The following is an 8,928-nucleotide window of genomic DNA, read 5'->3' as shown; positions in this document are numbered from 1 at the left end:
CCTTATATTAAGATTATAGGGTGGTATGACGTTGAATTGAAATGGATTGATTATTTTATGAGGTAGATTAAGGTGTATGTGCTATAAGGATGGTGAAATTTATCAATGTGCCTTAATATGTTATGAAATGCTTAAGTGTTAACCTCACTTATATGGATTGTGATGAAAGGGCTTACACTCATAAAATTCTTATTGAGCTATTGTTGATGATGATTATACAAAGGTTAGACCTATGACCTAAACTAAGTTATGATTACAACAAGACTAAAGACATTTCAATTAAGGGACCTCGCTTAGAATCGAGTGTGCTTATATGTGAGGGGGTGACATCTTCTTATATAAGGAAGGTAGGGTTCACTATGGTCCTCACGGGATGGATAGACTCATGACCAAAGGTAGGGTGTAGAGTGGATATTTCCATGATTTATTCCCCGAGCTCCATAAAATATGTTTACACTATAGGTTACTAGCTAGAAGATCCACCTAGATAGCTACGTTTATGTTAGGTTCTAGCTTGGACGGTAGACCACCTTCCATTGGTGTAAGGTTTCATAACACCAGATTCCACATTCGCTCATATGGTCTATGTCGGTTAAGGACAGAGTTCCTTAAACTAAAATGAATGAATGAAGTATATACTAATTGAAGTGACTTGAGCGGCTTTACTTTAGCTTAGGTAGGGGTATGGAAATGTACCTATGACTTTCACTAGTTTGCTTTGGTAGAAGCTTTGAGAAGTTTATGTTATGGATATAAATAACGTTATAATGCAAGTGACATTATATGTTGAGTGAGATGCTTCTGAATATGAAATTGGTTATCATTGTTTAACAAAGAATAATATATGAGATAGAAGACAATGATATGTGAAGTGAATTGATAATTATGATTTTTGGTGGGTTACTTGATTAAGTAGGGCTATGGGGCTTTGCTTGGTCATTGAACTTGTGTCTTCTTAAGGATTACAGTTGGTTGTTTTTTTTTTTTTTTGCTATTTATGTGGTTTACTCTTATTCATGTTTGTGACAGTATTACGTGACGATAAAGTTACATGAGATTATGCATTTAGTATGATGATGTGCATATGCTATAATTAATTTATTTAGTATGTTTGAAGGATTGACTTAAATAACATGATTTCATTAAATGTCCCTTTCTAGCATACTTTGTTGGTATTTGGGCATATGGTCTCATACCAAGTACATGTGGCATACTAACACCATTTTCTCCCTTTTCCCCAAACATTTTAGTTTCCGGTCGTTGAAGTTGTTTTGAGGTGATTTGAAGAAAGACTGGGATATCTATCATCCAAGTGATAGGTCCTCGTTTTCCCCAAGGACGATGCCAATATTCTATTTGCGAAGTTACTTAGTTACTACAACTTTTGTATTGACTCCATTTCCTATTTCATTAAAAGTTTTATAAAGCCTATATATGGCTTACTTTTATTGATGTAGGGCTATGCCCAATATTATTGTCCTTGCTTAGAATTTTTTGTGATATGAGATGGATTGATGACTCTATTTCTTTAGTATATAAGAGTGTGAAATAGAAGTAGAAGATGATGTAATCCTCTTATACAAACGAGTCTATGTATACGCAATATTATTATGATTATGTGTATGTAGAGGTCTATGTAAACCTCCGATTAGAATTATTGGAAAAGTTTAAAATTCTTTCGTATTTTTAATCGATGAATGCAATGATGTAAGACTAAGAGGCTTGTCTTAGTCGTCAAAGAGGGCAAAGACGCCGGTTATGTCTAGGGGTAAACCCATATATGTTGAATATCCTTGATATTGACGTCTATCTCAACCGCGTCTATGTAGGTTTGTATTCATAATTGTGAAGCGCACCACACTTATGAGTACGAACCTATAGGATGCTTAGGAATCACTCTATTTCTTGGAAATCTTATATTGTGTCAATAGAGTACACTCATGTGTGCTTTTGCATCTTATCATATTGTCGTGCTTATAGGAAGCATGAACACTAAAAGAAATGTGGCTCGAAGACTTGAGGAGGATGTTTCAAATGTGGGAGCTCCTCCCCATGATGAGCAAGTTCCTCTACTAGAGGAAAATGCTAATGTTGAACAAGCCCCGACTAACCCTCCACCTATAACAGATGTGGAGATGAGGGATATTCTTGCTAAAATGGCCAAAGCCATGGCTACATAAGTATTGTAGTTTTCCAAAATGGTGAAAACTTAAAGTAACATACACATCCATCATCAAACTAAAAAGATAAAAAAAATTAAGCTTTACTAAAACTCTAAAACCGATCAAATGCTACAATCATCTAAATGAAGATTACTAACTTGGTAACTTTGTTTCTTCACTCAATCTTTTGTTTCTTTCTCGAAAACCCTATTGTCACCAAATCCTTCACGCTAACAAAGATAAATCTTCAGATTTAGGTCTTGTGTATTTGAGAGAAGAGAAAAGAATGAGAATCAGTAATCAGAGATTTAGAGATATTTTGTTTATAAGTGGGTCGGGTTGTATTTTGGGAACGGGTGGATTATTAAAAATAGGTAAGATATTTTCTAAACTCTTAGTGATGTGGACCACTAAAAACAAACGTGTGTAACAATGCTCAGGCTTCAACTGGGTTGGTGTTGTGAGGGTTGAAAATAATTCACATCAAACATGTTAAGGGGGTATATAAAAACCCGTATAGTTTAAGTACTAAAGTAAGTTTCCGTGTCAAGTTCATGATTTTAATGTTTTTATGTATTTACCCTTTTTACATAGATTAGGGGTAACTTTGATCGTAATATGACATGTCATTCCATTAAAAAGGAGAACGATATGTTTTTTTGTATCAACTATGGAGTATATTCTGAAGAAAATAAAAAATACTCGAATAATATTCTTGTCTTAAAAACAGAAAAGAGATATTCCTAATCATGAAAACTTGAAGGAAATTACTCTAACAACAATTGAAATTAAAGAGAGGGTTGACTCTATATTATTCTAACTTAAGGGAAATTACTGTTATAACAAATGAAACTGAGAGAGTTGCCTCTATATTTTTTGATAGACCTATATAAGTCAATATTCCACCATTTAAATTATTTGTTCATTTTTTTTATATTTTTCTATTTTAACAAATTAAGAAAAAAATAATTTATTTTTATTTATTATATTCTTAATTAATCAATTTTTAAATTATTAAATTTAAATCTTTAATTCATTCACTTTATAATTAATAAAAATAAAATAATAAATTAGATATTTCAATTTAAAAGTGAATAAATAATTAGAGGGGGAGGGGGGAGAGAGTATTATTTTAGATAACGGTTAGATTAAAGTTTCTGGAAAGAAAAGAAGAAGTGAATATGGTAAGAGGAAGTAGCCAATTTTGAATTATAAAATTCAAAGCGAAGCAATGGATTATTGTTCAAAATGGTGGTGAAAGAAATGTTTGTATGTATGCATGCCTCCCCTAAATATTTAGTAACAAAAGTTCCTTATGTTTTACCTCGTAGATACATAAATGAAAAGGTTAAAGGGGATTCGATAATAAAGTATAGTTTGTTTTTTTATTTTTGTTTTGGATGGGGAATTGTTTGTCGGATGTTAATGGTGGGAAGCAGGTCATGGGGCACCGTATGGACCCAACAACCGTCGGTGGTGCTGGTGGAGGGCCCAATGATGTTGTTGACTTGTTCTACATGACAAAGGGTCTTCACGCCCTTTGCACTCCAATCAAAGTCTCTTTTTTCAATATCAATTTGACTTCATTCTTTTAATATTATGGACATTCACATGCTGAATCTCACACGCTACTTTATGTTAGGCCAAAATATATCAACCTCATCATTTGGAGTTGTGGTTATCAACGCCAAAGTTCCATCAATTTTTCATGGTTTCGTTGCATTACGAAACTTATGGCCAATTTTATCTCTTGATAATAATAAAATATGAGTGTTGTGGTTATGAATTCCGCATTTTAACATAAAATTACAATATTTATTATACGAAGATCTGATTTATAATATCTTGATATGTAGTTTAATCAATAAACCAAATTATCTCTTAAGATCTCATTTGATTTAGGTAACTATTGTTCCACGGTAGGAAAAACACATTCCTTCTCTAATCATCTCTTTCGGTAATAGTCTCAACTATAAACATTGATTGTCCATTATTGAATGTTGTTGAATTTGAAATTCCCTCATTGTGTTGTGGGGCTTGAATGATAAACTTTTATTTGATTTGATTTTTCATCAGCTTTTAGTTAAATTATATATTTTTTTATTTATTATGTGTATTAAAAACCGATTATGCATATTCGGATGTTAAATAACATGTTAATCATTCAATGTTAAAATCTAGAGTCAACATCTTAATCTTAACTTGAAAAAAGGAAGCCTTAGTTTATGGAATTGGTTATGTGCAGGAGTTGATCTAAAATAGCCCGTGAGAGTGTCACGCCACCTACGAGCTTCGACAGAAACTCTATTTATATAAAAGTATTTTTGTACAAATATGAATAAATAAAACTCGTGCCACCCAAAGAACAAATGCATCGTTGGCATAATGGTAGGCCATCCAGTTTGCAATCCTTTGATCAAGTGATCTATTCTAGGCAGTAGCTCTTTTTTGTTTTAATAGGCATCGTTTCTTTTTTAAACTACTACCACATTCTCTTTTGATTGTTGATTTTTTTTTACTTATTAACTTCCTATTAAGTATTAACTAATAATTATTTTGTAACTAATTTAATTTAACTCTTTGACTTTTCTTTTACATGATTAAATATATTACAAAAATTCTCTTCACCTTGGAAACCTCCTTTAAACTTTTGAATAACAAAAAGTTGTCATTAGTTAAAGCTTCAGACTTTCGTCTATGGCCCAAACCTGCTCTCTCGTCTAGCCACAAGATGAATAATTTTATCTTAATTTAGGTAGTTAACAAAATTTTTACTACAATTAACGAATAATGTAGTATTTCATTGGTACTAGTGGCTCGATTATGATTTATAAGCTAAACTTAAAATAAATATAATGAAATAAGACTGAACTGTATTCTCGCGAGTGGTTCCTCTGGCTTTTACCAATTAAACAAGGGCATCCCTACGCTTCTTATGGGTGCACAGTTGATTATAGTTGATTATACCCTACTTTATGTCAGTTTCTCACAATAGATATACATATATACACGTAAATTTTTTGAAGTTAACGAATTCACGTGCATCCCTATCAAATCATGTGGGTCCGTCTCTGCTTGGCTACTAGTGACCCTAATTCTTAGATCCGCCTCTGGTTATGTGGATCTTCAATGTCCATTTCACTACATTTTTACACGTTCTATGCCAATACGTAATTGTGTTAGTTTCACGAATGCTAATGTTTTTTGACATCTTTAATTGATGTACAACTAACTGTTGACCTCAACTCTTGAGCTCTCCTAGCAGTTTCTGTTGAAGACTTCCCCATGGTATTGGTTTCATTATTGGTATGCATATAAGAACATTGTGTTGTGCTCCGAACATAATAACGTGATTTGAATTGTCAACTGCAGTTATCATTATCAGCTTCAAAGCTACAGGGCTGTATGTAGTTTCTAAGGTACCTTCTCTTCTAATGTTTATCTTCTAGTTTATTGGTCATGTCTATTTCCAAGTCATTCTCCTTGGAACTTATTCTAACTTTCAGAATATTATGGTATACTTGCTTCTCAAAATTTCTTTATAGTGACATGGAAATGATTTGTTTGTTTACTGAAATTCTAATTGCTGGATCAAGCATAGATTATTTACTTGTTGATGGAATCATAGGATTAGATCAGTTGTAAATGTCCAGACAATCAAGGAAGTATGGCTAACAAATAATAGGTAGAAGCAAAGACTTGATAAGTTATTTGTGGTGATCGCAAATTTGAGGTGTAAGTAAACAACAATCTCCATATAGAACTTCGTATTATTAATCAAGCATTTGATTTCCCATTTTGTTTCCGTTACAGACGCATAAAATTTTGAATTATTTTAACATAATTCAATGTTGATTAGCAATACACATATTAGCAGCAATCACATAAATGAATTATCCATTAATTTATTTGTTTAATTAACCATTTCTTCCTTATTATTTCTTATTATTTCTCATTATTTCTAATAAAGTTGGTTGTATTGACCGTAAAATTATAAGAAAGTATAACAACAACAACATAACTATGCAACCCCACAAAGTACAAAGTGGGGATTTGGGAGGGTAGAGTGTATGGTGACCTTCCCCTACCTTATAGTAATGAAGGTTGTTTTTTATAAGACCCTCAATTCAAGAAAAAATAGTTCAAACCAATCCAATGAAAATCCTAACGAAAGAATAAAAACATTAATTTATAACAAAAGAGTAGATCGTAAAAGACTAGAAACTACAAAAAATAATACAATAGTTGAGATACAAGGAATGAACAAATATAAACAAATAGTAAAAAATTTTAAAGGAAAAGAAACTGCTATTGCAATACTACGATAACAATGCACAACTACCTTACTAACCTTCTATTATAATTCATGTCATCCACACCCTTCTATCTTAGTTCACATCCTCGATAAGCTGAAACTGTCATGTCCTATCTAATTACCTCACCACAACGCTTTTACAGTCTAACTTCCAGAAAAACCTTCATAACTAACCTATCACGCCTCCACATTGGGGCATCTGTGCATCTTCTCTTTAGATATCTGAACCAACCTTCATAACTGACCTCTCACTCCTCCACATTGGGGCATCTGTGCATCTTCTATTCACATATCTGAACCATCTCAGTCTTACTTTATTCATCTGGGCTCTAAGTCTCCCAACACAATGTCTATGTCCACCTCTTCGTCAAAAGTTTATGGGAGTATGATTGTCATCTTTGTCTAGTGAGTCTCTCCATCGGTACTTGTCATCATCATGTTCGATGCACTTAAGTTGGTCTAGGTCACGTTCCCTCTTCTACTTTATGTTGTCTGGCATGTACAACTTCTTATCCCTACCATTTTCCTCTAATTCTACATACAAATGCTAAATAATTATCGTTTTAGATACCGTAACCGTAAATGCATTTTGTTTCTCCATCTTATACCATTTCCTATTTGACGACTTCTCTTTGTCCATAGTTCTAGTTTCCACCAACTTTGCATACGCCACCATCTTAGATTCCACTTTCCTTGGAATACTCCATTCCACCACTAGTTTCCGCGATGCCTAATTAATCCACCTATCGAGACCCCTATTACCTCTCTAGCAGCTTCACTACAGCAACTGATCGTCTTATTTCATGCACTGTTGATCCTTGGTCGTTGATCAAAAACCCTCCTTATCCTATTCCTCTTGATCGCCAAATCTATCACCAAGAGTTTATATTGGGCCTGTAAGGTTCTCACCCAGAATAACCTTACAATTTCTACAAATGCCTCTTTAATTCTTCCCAAGGAGAAAAAACCCAATCTGAGTCTTGGCCACCGAAATACAGAAGGTTACCAAGTACTCCTCCTTAGGAAAACTTGAATTGACAACCACCAACCCAAAAGCTTTTGCGAAATCAAAAAGTGAGACTCTTTTTCCTTCTGTAAAACCAATTCCTCTCTGCACATCTTCATATCCCATTAGAGTTGACCAAACAGGTCCATTAAAATCTCCTTAGTGTGTGTAATAACCCCCTCCCCCCACTTTGTCCAAATCCTCTCATAAGCATTTCTTATCCTCCTCTTCCAAGCCAGCTTCGAATGAGTATGCACTAATAATGTTCAAAATGAGCCCTCCGACGACTAACCTAATAGCCATCATCCTGTTATTGACCCTTTGGACCTCACTTACTTGCTCCCTTAATTCTCTATTAACTAAAATGTCTATGCCATTCCTTTATATCAAGCCTATTAACAGTATTTATACTCGTCCTCATCCCGTGCCTTGGTTCTTACCCATTTGGTCTCCAAACACAAGAAAGCAATCCACCTAAAGACTCAAACTGGAATTGAGGAAAGAAAAAGCAAACCAATAAACAAATACAAATTTTTCATTCTTAAAAGAGGAATACTACTGTTTGCTAATTTTATTTTTTATTATTTCATATTTCAGTGTACACCATTTAATGGATCAGGTTAAATTATTCTTATATTGAGAAAATAAAAAAGATACTTATAAATTTTGTTACCCCACCATTTTATTTTAGGTAACACATTTCTTTTTAGGACACCCCAAAAAGAATGACAAACTTTTAATTTTAGAAATAATTAACTTTACACTTCTCATTTTACACTCAATAAGAAACTTTTATGAGCATACAAATGTATATCATGTTTAAGGTCACTATTTGAAAAACACAGATAAACATAAAAATATATATAGTAAAAGTAATGGAAATAAAATGGGAAAATAACAACACAAAGAATTTTACGTAAAAACTCTTCTAAATAAGGGGAAAATCACGGGCCAAGAGGAGCAACTGATATCACCATAGTAAGGAATTTTACAATGTGTATTCACGAATACAATACTCAAATTGACTACTACACACTCAAAAGGAATAACACTCTTTTGGTTTCTAAGTTACTAAAATATCGCTCACACTCTATCTTTCTTCTCAGACCATTTTTTTTGTATAGTCTATGGAATACCTCACTTTACTCTCAAAATATTTTTTTCTCTCTAACTTGGTGTGTTCTACAACTCAACAAGAATGCTCTATTTATAGAAGAAATTTACAACTAATGATATCACCAATGACATCATGAAAATACTTAAGTTTCAGACTTTGCAACTTAAGTAGTTATTTTGGTAAGATTTAGTTGGTAAGTTGTTGTACTAAATTAATACTTTGACAAAAAATATGGGGCTGGAACCCACAAATCTTCCCCTCCAGTCCCATTCACTGGAAGGAGGCATCTTCATCTTCTAGAGAGAGCTCATACCCACAAGTTTTCTGT

This window comes from Solanum lycopersicum, chromosome 10, assembly GCF_036512215.1.
Source record: "Solanum lycopersicum chromosome 10, SLM_r2.1".
Classification (NCBI taxonomy): Eukaryota; Viridiplantae; Streptophyta; class Magnoliopsida; order Solanales; family Solanaceae; genus Solanum; species Solanum lycopersicum.
The sequence above is the reverse complement of the archived record's forward strand: the minus strand, read 5'-3'. Positions refer to the sequence as shown.